Raw genomic sequence first — 17500 nt, forward strand, 5'->3', positions numbered from 1 at the left:
TATATATATATATAATATAATATAATATATACATATATACACACACACATATATATATATATATATATATATATATATATATATATATATATATATATATATATATATATATATATATATATATATATACTGTATATATGCATATATAAATATATATATTTATATTTATATATATATATATATATATATATATATATATATATATATATATATATATATATATAGATATATATATATATATATATATATATATATATATATATATATATATATATATATATATATATATATATATATATATATATATATATATATATATATATATATATATATATATATATATATCTTTCACGTCCCTACTTTGGTATCCTATTACCCAATTCTTTTATTCCTTCTTTCTAAGTATCTATACCTCAGATACTCGCTACTGGTCGAAGACTCCATCCATGAATCTCTCAAATTCCCCATTAGGTCTCCTCTGTCTTTAATGTTAGGCCATTTTTCACCAGCATTCCCCCTCTACTACCCTCACCTTCTTCCTGGCAACCTTACCCCTCGGAATAAGATTCACTGACAAAATCAATCTTTACTCACAGACTGAAATTGCCCTCTAATGTTACCTTTGTTTTAACCACTTGATAATTGGATAAAACTCAAGCTACCTCTTTTTTTACTTTTCTTAATTCAACAGATGTTTCACCAAAGTTTTCTCTCCACAAACATAATAAAGCAAACTTTTTCCTCACTGTTTTCCTTTGCCACGAGTATGCCTCTTAACAATTTCTGGTGTGCAATCATGTCTTAAGTACCATGCTTCTTTCACAACACATATAAAAAATCAGCATTATTATTCACAATGGTATTCCCAAATATATCAACTAAAACATCGCTGTCCATATCACTTACCTTTGCATTCAGATCCCCTTGCACAATCACTATTTTCCATAGTCCAAAAACGTTTAACCAGTTTCAGGCTCGAAGACGTTTCCATATTTTCAGTCTATTTGTTCATATTCTTAGGCAAAAGACGCTACCGTTTCTTAAAATGCCACTTTCGGTATCAATTACAAATTCTTCAGCAGTAAAAGAAAAACCAGTATTCTCCCTACACGTCTTAGCTTTACATACCACAACCCCTTCCAGTTCCTCTAAAAATGTGGGCCCTACCAATTCACTTTGGTTTCACTGAATACTAAAACAACTAGGTTTCTATCATTCAGTATCTCCTTATATGTTGCATAATGTACTGTATATGTGTATTATGTACCCATGAATTTTTCAACGTTAAGTCGTTTTTCCCTGACAGGGTGACTGGAGAAGAAATTCTCTAACAGTCACTGTTACATTCACACAGCAACTGTTAAATCATGGATGAACCACCTGTGCAGAAGACTTGAACACACTGTGCCACTATACACATTTTCCATCTACCTGTCATCCTCCATCTTTTCCGCATGACCAAATCATCTTCCGTCTTTTCACCTCTACTAAGCTTTTAACCACTTTTTCCATCTCCCTACTCCTCACCCTTTACATTCTTATCATGATACATTTACTAGGCAAACAATATTTTTCTTTCATTTGCATTGAAGCATCCAAACTTTACTTTTGTAAAGAAGGACCGACTCACCAATCCTTGTATACATTTCCACCTTGGCTTCCTAAACTTTCACACACTCTTTCACCTCATTTATCTAAAGTATTCTGTTACTCTCCCCTATTCTTATCCTATCATCATCCTTTGCATTTAGTCACATATACATAGAGAATTCACCTGATTCCATTCTTCCACCATCCTTGGTACCTTTTAATGCTCCCATCTACCTGGTTTCCATTTGCTCTCTTAACGCCGGTTTCATACCATGCGCTTTGCAGATCCTGCTAAATCGCATAACTTTAGCGGGATGGTGGTGACAACAGACTTTTAAATGAGTCCTCATATTTGTACCTATCCCCGGGACAGCTAGAAACGCCGACATCATGCATCACGGCTTTCATACATCGGGAAGCGGACAGAAAAACAAATGCAGTTAACGGCATGCGTTTGCATTGTCCGACTAAAACGGGGCACTTTCAGACTTTTTCCCTCAGTTTATTTTTATCTCTCTTCGACACATGGCCAAAGAAACTATACATGAAATCCCCCCCCCCCCTCTCCTCTCTCTCTCTCTCTCTCTCTCTCTCTCTCTCTTCTGTCACGACCACACAAACACACACACACGATGCTCTATAGCTTTTCCCTGGGGATGAACATATATACACACACACACACACACACACACACACACACACACACATATATATATATATATATATATATATATATATATATATATATATATATATATATATATATATATGTGTGTGTGTGTGTGTTTATATGTGTATGTTTGTTTATGTATGTACAATATGATAAATGAGAGTATTTGTGACAATTTGAAAAATGCATGAAAAATCGCGGTTAATTAATGACAACCCTAACCTAAATAGCCAAGTTTTACAAATTTACCAATCAGCTGTCACACTACGGATAAGATGGTTTCGATTATGGACACACAACCTGAATTCGACAGGAATATTTACAGCAAAATGGAAATCGACTCCGATCTCTCTAGACGGATCCAGAAGCTGATGGGCATCCGGTCCTCAACTAGAATTTCTGGATGAGGCTGTTTACCTTAACCCATCTCTACCATGGTTGCAACCCACTCATGCTCTCGAATAAATACGTGTGCCTACATATACTGCTCCCTCCTTACACACACACACATGCATATCCATGCACATGCACACACACACATGCATATCCATGCACATGCAAGTGTTTACATATGCTTACGTAAGCATGATTCTCACATCGTGCTCTTTCTATCAGTAACATAATGGAAAAGGTTGTTAAGAAAGAAAAACTATAGATTACCATAAACCTTCGCTCAACCGGGTATTTCTTTGTAAAATGACCCTCTGAAAGCAACAAGTGTGGAGTTTGGAGCAAAAGTTAAGGAATATATTTGGCTTTAAGAGCTGGTTTCATTACAAACATTTATAAACAATTTATTCTGTCTCACCTGCATACGCTTGTCTGTGAGTGTGTGTGTGTAGTATATATATATATATATATATATATATATATATATATATATATATATATATATATATATATATATATATATATATATGAATTACAAACTTAATTGAATTAAACATAGAATTTAGGCCAAAGGCCAAGCGCTAGGACCTATGAGGTCATTCAGCGGTGAAATGGAAATTGACAGTAAAAGGTTTGAAAGGTGTAACAGGAGAAAACCTCAGAGTTACACTATGGATCAATTGTTAGGAGAGGGTGGAAAGTAAGATGGAAGAAAGAGAATATGAAAGGAGGTATAGTAAAAGGAACGAAAGGGGTTGAAGTTAGGGACCGAAAACACGCTGCAAAGAATCTTGAGTAATGCCTAGAGCACAGCACGAGGTGCACTGACGGCACTATCCCTACGAGGTGTATATATACGGCATATATATATATATATATATATATATATATATATATATATATATATATATATATATATATATATATATATATATATATATATATATATATATATATATATATATATATACATGTGTGTGTAATGTATTCACGTAAAATCTTCTACATACATATGTAAATACACGTCTTCAACATAATTATGGATGGTACAAACATTTTTGTGTATAAATTTATGTATGCATAATCTACGGTAATCATTTCAGAAAAACATATATTATAAAACAGAGTGAAGCACCCGAAAACAAGTGTGGAAAAAATATTCCGTATAAACTTTCTCTCTTCACCCAAACGAATCCACGTAGGAAAATTCTTGAATACCACTACACCATTTTCGGGGAGAGAAATGGCCTCATTTCTCCTTTTCTACTTATCATTACTCATCTGCTTTGACCAAGAAGTCTGCGGAAAGAGAAAAGGATTTCACGGTCTTTCCCTGGTTCTTCGTCGAGAATTATTGTCGTGCGTAGTGAGGATGCATTCCTGCCTTCTCTGCAGGACTCGAAATGCAGTGTTTTCGTACCTGAATTTGCGACACTTTGTTTTATAAGAGCGGCAATAGCATTAATTCGCAATCTCTTTAATTAATTTAAGCGCCTAATGAGCGTTGTGAAGAACGCTACCTAACTGAAAGACAGTGTGCTTCTCTTAGTGCCAATGCCACTCATATAATTCGTTCCTGTACAAACCAACAAATAAAATTCATTTCTACTACTTTACTTCGTGTATAAACCGGCAAATGGAGGGGACAAGGGCCTTGCAGCCCCATACCTAGTATACTAACTGCCATAAATTACGTGAAAAATAAAATATCAACTCTTGGGGTTTGGAAGTTACAGTTTTGTTTTCAGATCTCTTTCCCATTACATTTGCAAGGGTCACATTTGAAAGTGAACATGTGTGTCCCAGAAAATGTGGAATGTATGATATCTGACTTGCTCAAAGGGCCAAAGCTACTGAAGATGCCACGGCACTTAATGAGACACAAGTGAAGGGGAGGGTGTGAAGGACTAGGGAGGGCAAATGGTGATTTTGTCTAGATAGGCTGAGAGATGCAAGGCTACGAAAGACAGGCTGGTCGTGCCGGGATGGTATAGCGACGGGTGAAAAATACTATTGTAACCTGAGAAGCTTAACGGTAAAAATGAATATCACAGGAAGGAAAGCTGAGGTAACATGAGTACCTGGTCAGGGAAAGGAAAAGAAAGAGCGAGAGAGAATTTACTGGAGAGTCTGAATTTGGGCCTGGTTGGGTTCGGAGAATGAGAAATGTTGGTACTACGTTATTCAAATGCTAATGCAGGAGACAGCGACAAGGAGAGGGATAGCGTAGTTATAAGGTATGCATTACCTAAAAGCGAACAGATTGGAAAGAGATAAGAGAAAATGTATTCAGAAAGATACTCGATTTCTGAAAAAGTTTGGAAAGAATGCGCATAATAATAAATGGGAAAGACCAATGGGGAGTAAAAGAGAGTTAGCTTATGTTGTTAAAAAGGACATGGAAGATCATGTTTATGGGTGAAAATAGAAGAGACTGGAGAGATAGCTGATCATTATCTGGAAAAAGCAAAAGTGAAAAAATGGAATTTTTATACCTGAAAAGGGGCTGAGATTTTTACCAAAAATGTTCTCAAGATGAGCAAGTTAATAAGGAAGTGAGAACAGTCCATATGTGAAGATGGATGAAAAACAGGCTAGAGCTAAAGCCACTGGACTAGAATGAGTACGTGAGAAGTATAGCTATTCAAAGATGGGGTCACAGAATTTATAGGATATATCTAAAAGTATAAATACGATAATAGGTAGGAAGAATGAGTAAATGAAAATATCTGGCAGTATGATGAAGTTTACGGGTTACTGAAGGAAAAATGTAAATATACTATTTGAAGTGCAACTACAGTATTTAAAAATATGAGTAAATACGATAAGAAGAAATAATTTCGTTCGTTAGGAGGTAACTGAATAGGAAATGTTTATGAACAAAGGGCTCTTCAATACAGTAAGAGACAGAGGGAGATATTCTGTCCTCAGTCCATGGAACACTTTGAAGAGTTTGAAAAGCTGTTCAGTTAGGCAGGTAAAATTGAAGCAAATCTGAATGATGCAAGAGCATAAATGGTTAATGTAACTGAGAATGTGTCTGGGAGTGACTGTTGAGGATGTAAATAGGCTAATTTGGGGGTTAAAGTATGAAAACGCGCCATGAACTAATTGACTTATAAGCAAAATGTTATGGTATAGTAGTGAGTGCCTGACCAGTGTGTGTAAGGTATCTCTGGATTACGGAAAGTTTCCATAACAATGGGTGAAAGAAAAAACGGTTCAGTAAGAAAGTAAGACTAATAAGACAGAAACTGATTAGTAAAGAACAAAATAAATTTATACAGAAAACAGGGATTAAATGTTTACTATGTGAGAAGCTTGAGGGTAAAGGGCAAAATCTGTATATGTATGGTGTCAGAAGCAATATATAGTGAGAGCAATTAAAATGATCTATGATGGTAGTTTGATTTATGAAAGTTGGTCTGAAGACTTGTCACGGAAACCATTAAGTTATTTTGTATACTATGATTAAAGTGGAATGTGAGTTGCAGTTCGTAAATGGGAGCGTAACTGACTTAGTATAGAAGAAACTGAGACAAGGGTTTGTTGTCTTAGTAGATATCAAATATCCTTATGGATGGAATGAAGAAAAAGTAAGAGAGAGCATAGGAATGTAGGTTCAAAGATATGGCATAAAAAAAAGGGGGCCTGATGTTGAAGTGTGGAGTGAATGATGTTTGTAGATAATCCAGTCGTGACTAGGGATAATGAAGAAAAACTGCAAAAACTAGTAGAGGATTTTGAAATTGCTGGTACGAGGAGAAGGATCAAAGTAATTATAAGCAAAAGTAAAGTTATGAGCGTAAATAGAGGCCTAACTAATGTTAACATGAATGGTGGAAGAGTGGACGAGGCTGATCTGCAAGGGTGTCTTGTAGCTAACATAGCAGATGATGGTATGATGAGACAGAAGGTAATCACAAAATTGATAAGGTGAGGAAGGTAGCAGGGGCACTGCCAAAGACTTGTAGGCGAAGGATAAAATATATATGGAAGCCAAAATTAGGGTGTTTGAGAGGACACGCCAAGTTTCCTTTATGGAAATGAAGTGAGGACGTTGAACGTGAATGGAAGATAAAGATTGCAGCCATGGAAGTGAACTTGATTTGGAATATGTAAGGTTAGACAAACTGAACGAGTGAAAAAATATGGAGACAAAGAAGTTATGAAAAGGTTAGCGCACCTGCATAGACGGACCTAATTGTTTTGAGGTGATTTGGAAAAGTGGACCATTGGAACAGAGACGATGCGCTGGTGAGGAGGGTATAACTCGAAACAAAGCCACAAATACACATAAGTGTATGTGTGTGTGTGCGTATGTATATACATACACACACATATATATATAATATATATATATATATATATATATATATATATATATATATATATATATATATATATATATTATATATTATATATATATATATATATATATATATATATATATATATATATATATATATATATATATATTTATATAATAAATAAATATATATATATATATATATATATATATATATATATATATATATATATATATAAATAAATAAATAAATATATATATATATATATATATATATATATATATATATATATATTTGTGTGTATGTAGATGGACATGCGTACGCATGGCTTATATACATTCATCCATTTCTGCAGAAACACATTAACACATACATACTTAAATGCAAACATACGTAAACACGCCTTCTCACTTGAAACGTTAAAGACGCATTTCCGAGCAGCTGCCATGTATCACACAAAGGCGACCCCCTCAAAAAATAAAAGAGGGAAAAAAAAGGCAACACGCAATTTAGATACGAATAATGATTCCGATTTTTTTTCGTCAACCTGCAGGTCGCTGGAGAAATTAAAGTCGTGTTCTGGTAATTCGAATTTCGCATTAGAAACTGCAAGTTAGGGAAGGGGGACTGCAAGTTTGGGGAGGAGGACTGCTTAAAATGAATTCATTTTCGGAACTTGGCCGCTTTTCGACGCCTCGAGGTGAGAAAATGGATTCCGCTCGATGTTATTACTAGGGGTCATTCAGACATTTCTGCGTGTTAACTTTCTCGCGGGCAAATCGAAAGGCCTTTTAAGATGTTGATGAAGATCATGACGCTGTCTTTAAACATTAGCATTCTGATTGCGTGACTGTTTATTATATATATAATAAGTGAATGTGCTCGTGTATGTGCATAGTCTCGTAGGCATCTACATAAGTGAGCACGTTAGTACACATGCACGTGTACGTGTACAATTGTATGTGATACGATTACTGAACTGGGTTTCCATATCTGCCACAAATTTCATTAAGGAATCATCAATCACTTTCATTTTTTCGTCCTTTTAAACTGAGACATTTTCCCGCTTGCAAAAGCATCAATTCCCCGCTCCCTCTTCCACCACAATGCTTCGCATCGGAGAAACTTGTCAGTTACTTTCAAGTAATCAGAGCAAAGAGCCGTCACAACCGACCAAACGTTGACGGTGAAGAGAATATTGAATGCGCGCCCCATTTTTCCCACCGAGTGATATTTACCCTCAATTGACAGGCTCACTCGACGGGAGACGCACCTAAAGCTGTCCGTCCGAAACTAAATGTCATTGTTCTGGTTCCGTCAGATGAACTTCGTCTATTCGAGTACTTTTTTTAAGCGATAGTGTATGGGTGACGCTCCTCTCGGGATGAATTAGGTACCCGTCTTTACAAAGAGATGATGTTTCGGTCTGTCGTTTGATTCTACGCAAATCATTTTCTCCGCCTGCTTGATATGTGTCAAGTATGTCTCCTATGACTTACTGAATGAATGCTACTCATTTTGATCAATTTCTCCTCCTTGCCATCCTATGAGCAAGGGACATCCCCACTCCCTTGAGGTTACTGGCTCCAAATATCACAGACACTTTGAAGCAGGTGTCATAGCCGTTGTCTCTCAGTTCATGGACAGTTACTACTTTTCTTTATTGAATGAAACATGATGAAAGTAATATTCTTCTTCGCTGGACGGAACCAAGTATGAGCTGCTTCACCATTACAGCTTTACTTTGCTATGACAAGTCAGTCCTTTTTATTGGACGAACCCTTCTTTGTGTCTTGTAGCCTTTTTAATTTTATTTCTTTTTAGTTTAATATCTTGAATTTACTTTCTTCGTATTTGGTTGTGTAAGCACTAGTTTTATACAAATTTTGAGAGACACAAACATCTTTTAAACGTTCCCAATTCGCATGAGACATTCCTTCAGATCATTTTGAATAATCTTATATCACGTGTATTGTTTAACAATATGTTTAACATCAACATTCAGTGGCCATAAGTACCAATATATCTACTAAAATGGTGCCCAAATATGGCTGACAAATGTTACAGCTAGTTCCAGGTATCACCAAAATGTTTTGCAGGCCCAAAAGTTCTGTAAAGACTCGGAAGACAGACAATTCTGAGAAGACCTATCAGTCTCTTTGTGCGCACTACATTAAATTGACTACAAAATTCAATGATGGTTAGAGCACAAAATATTACTTCAAGCACATTTCCTCTTTCCAAAACTAAAGGTCAAGCCTTTACTACTACTATTACTATTACTTGCTTTCCAATAGATTCTGAATATCTACTAATGAGGAGTTACAAAAGGGCAAAATATACTTATGGGTCATTCCAAATCACATTTCTTCTATTTATAAATAACAAGTACAGTGACAAGATCATTATTTCTAGTAGCAAAAGTTTATACAACTCTGAAGATCAGTATATTCTGTACCAGCACTATATACATTTAACAGAACATCACATCCAGCAGTGTCAAAAAGTGAAGTAACAACAACAGTATATCTACCAGCAACAATATGTGCAGTACAACTAAAAGATTAAAATATTTAGCAGCAACATCTACAGTTACAAGACCATTATTTTTAGTAGCAACAATATCTACAGCTATGGAGATCGGAGTATTCTGTACCAACAATATACACATTTACAAGACCAGTATTTATTTAGCAGTGACAAAACGTAAAGTTAAAACAACAGTATATTTGCCAGCAACAATATAAAAGGTACCAGATCAACATACTTAGCCATATAATACCTAAAGCTACAGACCAAACTATTTAAGAGCAAGAATATTTACAGTTACAACAAAGCTGAGAAAGCTTTCCCTTCAAAGCATTTGCTTTGAGGAAAAAACAATCCCCCGACAAAAGTTACAGTGAGAAAATTACCCGTGAAAGAAATAAATGTAAAACAGGAGACAAAAAAGATAAATAAAAAAGGTTGGAGAAAAATTGGATAGGGAGGTAAACCCTCCCTTGACACAACACTCTAAGGCTAAACTACGCTTTGCTCAGAAGTACAAGGATTACACACCATCCTCTTGACATTTACGCCTCTCTCTCTCTCTCTCTCTCTCTCTCTCTCTCTCTCTCATGTGAGAGGCATCATTTGTTTTTCAGGTCGTTTCACGAGAACCACGGAACATTTGTTATTATCTCTCTTGTATTTGTAAACGTAGGATAATGGAATACATGAAATATTCCTGCATACTTGCATATATCTACGCAAAGCATATATATGTGTACATATATGAATATGCATGAGTAGTTGTATAAAAAAGTAAAAAATATGCATTTATACATACATACATAGATGTGTGTGTGTGTGTGTGATTACCAGAAAGCTGCGTTTCCTAACATGTGATGGATCCAGAAAAAAAGATAATGGTCTTTAACATATTCGTACTCGAACTGCCGAATCACAGATGATCCCTGAGTTCAGGAAACCTGGAAACCCTTACCCGATTCATACACCTAAACAAAGACAGAATCCGCGTATTCTTTTAAAGTCCATAGTTATTAGAACCACATTTTTCTTTTAAACATATTTAATTCCATTTACCCAGTATTTTCCGAAGTTTTCCTCTCCACCTCCTACTACCACTACCAAGTTATTTGCCCTTCACCAAGTCTGGTCTTACACTTTTTCCACATCACCGTTCTCACAATTGATCAGAGTCATCTCTCCACTTTTGCTAGTCTTTTTACCACTTCACTACATCCTTCACTTCTCACCCTTCTATTCTTCTCACTCCATATAATTATCTAAATTGTTCATCTGTCTATCTCTCCCATAAAGACAGAATATAGAATTTAAGCCACAGGCCAAGCACTAAGACCTATGCGGTCATTCAGCGCTGAAATGGAAATTGACAGTAAAAGATTTGAAAGTTGTAACAGGAGGAAAACCTCGCAGTTTCACTGTGAATCAATTGTTTGGAGAAGGTGGAAAGTAAGATGGAAGAAAGAGAATACGAACGGAGGTACAGTAAAAGGAATGAAAAGGGTTGCAGCTTGGGGCCGAAGGGACGTTCCAAAGATCCTTAAGCAATGCCTACAGTGCACCGCGTGAGGTATATTGACGGCACTACCCCACTGGGGGATTCTCTCTCATAAAGGAAAACTGTTTGAAAAATTCTTTACACATCCTAGACTTGGCCCTCCAATTCTCTTCAAAATATGTGTGTACACACACACACACACTGGTGCCTCAGCGATTCACCTATTCTCTTTTTCACCTCTTCTCCCATCCTATCGTCAGCCGTTACATTTATTCCAAAACACCTATACAAATCACTTGCTTCAATTCTTTCATATCATTTCCATTTACTCTCATTACCTTACTCTTACTCACATTTTTACTTAATTTTTTTTTTTTTTTTTGCTTTCCAAAAGAACAAGTATATCTAAAAACATTGCCATTCACTAGTCCACTCTGGACATGAGTCTCAGTTGAGAATACTTGCTGGTGCGCTGTATCCATGGGTGATGTATGTAATATATGACTTTCATTTACTACAAAAGATTATTCTTACTTCTGTGGAGTCTGTAGATTTTTTTTTAACATGAGCGAGGCTAGATGACACGGCAAAGTTAGTCTAAAGGTTTTGGGTAACCTGCTATTACTAAGCGCACTGAAGTTGTCTGCAACCCACTTACCCACTTATACCTAACAGCGCAGATGAAAGGAAGATTATTGTGTGTGTGTGTATGTTATGTTATATATATATATATATATATATATATATATATATATATATATATATATATATATATATATATATATATATATATATATATATATATATAAAATTGATTTATTTACTTACAGGACCTCATTCAAACTGGATGGTATCTAGCAGAGATATTTATTCAAAAAAGTTACAAGCTTTCTAGGACAAGCAGTCTTCATTGTCAAGTATCCGTAAAATGACTGGACATGTAGCCCAGCTCTATTTATATGTGTGTGGTGGCTTCCCTAATCCTTTAATTACCCTCTTCCTCCTGTGTGGCCCAGCCCTCGTGACCTTGGCCTTTCTTTACCCGAGGCTTCTTCCAGCTGTGCATTTTCCATATGGTCTCTTGTGTTTTTGCGTTTTTTTCCTATTGTGGAGTATATGATTTTCTTGATATGCTGTCTTCAAAACCGTTTCCAGTATTCCCTGCCATTGCATTGTTAGTGCATGTTATGAAGGCATTCTCTACAATCAATCTGCCATTTTGTTAGTGCTCATGTACAAAAAAATTCACATTTTCCCAGTCTATTTTGTGGTCTTTTTCCCAACAGTATTTGGCAACTGCCGACGTGTGATTGCAGTGTCTTATGTTTTGTATGTGTTGTTTAGTTCGCTCTTTGCAGGATTTGCTTCTTTTGCCATATACCGATCTTCACAGTCTACTGTAGACACTTATACCCCCACCTTATCTCTTCCCCCCTCTACTGACTTTTTGTTTCTAACTATTTTATTCCTAATGGTGTTTTTTTGTAACTGCCTATCAATTTGAAATTATCTAGCTTCCTGCTGATGGGACTGAAATTATTTTCTTCCCTTCCAAATGCTCCTTTTCTATCCCTTCCCTTTCCCCAAAATAGATGCTTCTTGCCTTAATGTGTGCCCGCTCCCACCAGTACTTAGGGTATCTTAATCTCCTAAAACTCTCCCTCAGGTATTCCAGCTCTTCATCTAAGAATTCCGGACTGCAAATCCCATAAGTCCTAATGGCCAACCCTGTCCTTACTCCCATTTTTATTTCTTTCCTATGACTGGAGAACATATGTATGTATTGAATTGGTGTGCCTCCTTCCTGTGTACCTTGAATTTTAAATTTTCCCCTTCCCTCTTTACCAGTACATCCAAGAAAGGAATTTCTCCCGCCTTCTCTTCTTCTATTGTGAACTTGATTTGTTCATTTAGTTTATTTATGTTTTCTAGGAACTTGTGTAGTTCTTCCCTTTCTCCCTTATAGATAATTAAGATGTCATCCACATATCTTACCCATTTTATGATATTTAAGTTCCCTTTATTTAATTTGCCCACCTCTTCCGTTTCATGCTATTCCATAAAGATGTTAGCTAAGATCGGCGAAAGACTCCAACCCAACAAGGATTACTTTCTTTATATTTTCTTTTGACCCTGCAATACAACAAATGTTCCAGAAGGATTTGAAAGACAGAATAAAGACGATTACCAATAGGTAGATTTCAATGTTAATCCGTTGACCATTCTGTGATTTCGCAACCTTTTTGCATTCCTTTAGGGCTTATACTCACCATATATATATGCCATTGTCTTTGTATATCTTTAGTTGCCTGTCATGGTAATGAGTCGAAAGTACTTAGCATCTCATTGTTCCACTTTTCCTTCGTAGCTGTGGCTGAAACTTTGTTCGCATAGACATCACATTTTTACCTTTTCGTGATTTAAAATCATATATATATATATATATATATATATATATATATATATATATATATATATATATATATATATATATATTTATATATATATATATATATATATATATATATATATATATATATATATATATATATATATATATATATAAAATTAAGTATATCTTAGTTTAACCAGACCACTGAGCTGATTAACAGCTCTCCTAGGGCTGGCCCGAAGGATTAGATTTATTTTGCGTGGCTAAGAACCAACTGGTTACCTAGCAACGGGACCTACAGCTTATAGAAGAATCCGAACCATACAATGACGAGAAATGAGTGGCGATCACCAGAAATAAATTCCTCTAATTCTTCATTGGCCGGTTGGAGAGTTGAACGCTGGGCCAACAGCGTGCTAGCCGAGAGCTCTACTCACCCCTCCAATGAAGAACTTATATTTATATTATATATATATATATATATATATATATATATATATATATATATATATATATATATATATATATGTGTGTGTGTGTGTGTGTGTGTGTGTGTGTGTGTGTGTGTGTATATATATAATTAACTTTATCACATACACAATTACTAGGAGGACCTCATTCAAACAAGTTCCTGGAAATAGTTTCATTATTTCGTAATATTACATTGCTCTGCGTCCAATTTATTCTGTGGGACTTTTCACGTACATGCAAACACAGAGCAATATTAATCCGACCTGTTCTGACTGAATATTTGTGTTGTTTTAATCTGGCATTTAATCCTTTACTGGTCTGACCTAAGTAAAATAAATAACAATCCATACAAGGAACTTTGTATAAAATCTTGCTATCTTTCCGGGACTATTTTTATAAGCATATTTTTTATATTACTATATGTGAAGGATACATTTGTATTAAACAATTTGTAAAAAGGTTTTACAGCTTCAAATCCCATAAAATGTGGCAAACAGAGGGTGTATGTGTGTATGTATGTATATACTGTGTATATATATATAATGTGTATATGTACTGTATATATACATTGTATATATATATACATATACATATAATTTATATACACATAATGTATTATATATAAGCGTATTTATATGTACATATACAAATATATAAGTATATATTAACATCCCTTTCAGTCTGCGAGGATCCCGAGATCAATCCTGTACAGTAAAGAACGACTTAGGCCCCAAATATGAGAAACCTTATGTGATGGATGAAAGCCTGGGTAGAGAAAGGCAAGACGTTAGCAACCCTATCTAAAAAAAAAAAAAAACTCGTAAAGAACCAAAATGTCAACAACTCCTGAAGACGTCCCATAAAAGGGGGTAAATAAATACACGAAATTTTAATCGACTAAGCAATTAAAACTTATATACAAATTTTAAATTAAATAATTTTTTATTTTTTTAACGAGAGAGAGAGAGAGAGAGAGAGAGAGAGAGAGAGAGAGAGAGAGAGAGAGAGAGAGAGAGAGAGAGAAAGCAATCAACAACACAGATAAAAATATTGCCTCCGAATGTGATCCTGAAATTAATTTCCGTTTAATATTCGCACAAAAGAAATCATCAGCACTTCTCAGACCTCAGAGAAATAGGAAGAGGATCTTTCTTTCTTTTCCACCTTTTCAAAGGGATATGAAAGGAGTGCCGTTTAAAAGAAGCCCTCGTTTTTTAGGTTAGGAATTTCAAAAAAGGAGAAGAAAGCGTTGGGCACAGGATGAGGGCTCGAAAGGCGCGTGTGTGTGTGTGTGTGTGTGGTCGAGGAACGTGGGTCCGGGTTCCAGGGAGGAGGGTTTGAAAGAAAAAAAAAAAAACCTTACGGCTTACATACCGGGGTTTGTTGACTCTTAAGATGAAAAATGAAAGATGAAAAAACAAGAGCTTGAAGGAAACTGGCAATTTTGAATGTAGAGGCAAAATATTATATGCAAAGGAATTTTTATATCGCTAAGCAATAATCACAATAATCACATTGGCATTAATAAGTTCAGATGCCATACGGAATTTAATGACAACCTTAGTAACAATGAAAATTATTTTCCCGTTATTTTCTCGACCTTCTTTTTTAAGTGAGCACATCCTCTAGATACTCTCTTTTTCAATTTGAGTGAGTCACTATACTTCTTAGCACAGTTATGCACATGTACGTAGGTGAGCACATACGAGGGATAACAATATATATATATATATATATATATATATATATATATATATATATATATATATATATATATATATATATATATATATATATATATAATCATGAAGTTAAATAATTAATATCAAATTCACGCTACCTCGGGTAGCGTGAATTTGATATTAAGCGACATTTGTAGCTTCATGATTGTATATAAATCACAGTGATAAAATTTTATATATATATATATATATATATATATATATATATATATATATATATATATATATATATATACAGTATATATATATATATATATATATATATATATATATATATATATATATATATATATATATATATATATATATATGTATATATATTTATATATATATATATATATATATATATATATATATATATATATATATATATATATATATATATAAATATACACAAAATATAATTATACTGTACATATAATATAAAATATACAAAATATAATTATACACACACATATATATATATATATATATACATTTACATAAAATTTGGATACCCTTTGCACTAAAAGCCTCAATGTCCAATATGAGATGAATGGAGAAGATATCCATCACACGTGGGATTCAAACACACCATATTTAGAAAAAAAGCGGAAAAATAATGAACACAGTAGGATATGGGGAAAAACATGAGAGCTGATGAAATGTTTCGGTTGAAAATGAAAAGTAACATAAAAAAATAAAGTGTTCTGGAGGGAAGTAAGTACAACGGAAAAGGTTGATAACCAAATCTATCTATGAGTAAAAGAAGAAAATGGAGAATGTTGCCTGAAGACAAAGAATTTTGTTTCAAAGGAGTGTGGATTTTAATAAGTTTGTAAATGCAGATGGGTAGAATAGCAAAAGAACTGAAATGCGGAAAATTTTAGGGATGTCATTCTGGAAAACTTTGGGGTTCTTGATTAAGTAGGGTGGGCAAAAAATAAGAGCTTAATAATAAAAAGGAACTACACGGTAATGAAATGCTGCAGTAGGGTAGTAAAAATGAACGACTGTCTTACCGAGAATACTAATGTATGCCTTGATGTGGAAAAGAGTGCAGAGTAAGGACAGAGACTTGTATTTTATAAAGGAAGATGCAATAAATAAGAAGGCTAGATTTTGAAAAACATTTTGGGTTTTTGACAAGGAAGGGGCTTTATGGATCAAGTGTTTATTATGCAAAAATTTCAAGAGATGTTTCGAGGGCTTGGCAATCAAATATTCGTTCTGTATCACTTTATAAGAAGGACGAGAGCAAAGCAAAAATGTATATGACATACAGAACTAAAGAAAGCTTTTATATTCATGAGAGTTTTTGCAATTCACTTGTTCAAAATTCAGCAGGGAGAAATAGATTTTTTTTTTTCGTAGAAGTGGCGCACTCAGGCAGTGTAAGTTATATACTGGTTCAAGTGATATAAGAAGCCTGGGAAAAGCAGGAGACACGCAGCAGTTTAATGCTTCAGGTGGTCTTGTCAGACAGGAAGGCTGGAGGAAGTATGAAACGTGAAAAAGGGCGATAATCTAGAAATGCTGGGAGGAAGGAAACGCTAGAAATTTACAAACTGAGGACTAGACGGAATGGCATAGGTATTGCAACAGAGGAGTCTTGATATCCAGAAAAAGGAGAGAGCATAAAATAAAAAGGCTAGATTCACAGAGTACATAGATCAAAATGATTGTACATAATCTTAGGGACGTGGGTGCGCTTATCTGCCCTTTATCTGCCGAGAGCAACCAGATTTGCTGAACAACAGCACCAAATATGCAGTAAATGTGCCTCGCTGTCGAACTTCTCAGTTCCAGAGGTCCTTTATTCCACACACCGTCGGACTGTGGAACAACCTTCCAGAGGATATAGCGCAACTGGAACTTCAGAAGTTCAAGCGAAAATGCAACGCACCACTACCTAATACTATTCTTCTT

General features: G+C 34.7%; 1 protein-coding gene across 2 annotated transcripts in view; it reads left to right on the plus strand.

Moving 5' to 3' along the window:
- Window positions 1-17500, plus strand: part of LOC136831291 (glycine receptor subunit alpha-2-like) — an 805495-nt gene that overhangs the window by 287076 nt on the left and 500919 nt on the right. The gene's annotated exons all lie outside the window — the stretch shown is intronic.

The sequence above is a fragment of the Macrobrachium rosenbergii genome, chromosome 48, assembly GCF_040412425.1.
Source record: "Macrobrachium rosenbergii isolate ZJJX-2024 chromosome 48, ASM4041242v1, whole genome shotgun sequence".
NCBI classification, from domain to species: Eukaryota; Metazoa; Arthropoda; class Malacostraca; order Decapoda; family Palaemonidae; genus Macrobrachium; species Macrobrachium rosenbergii.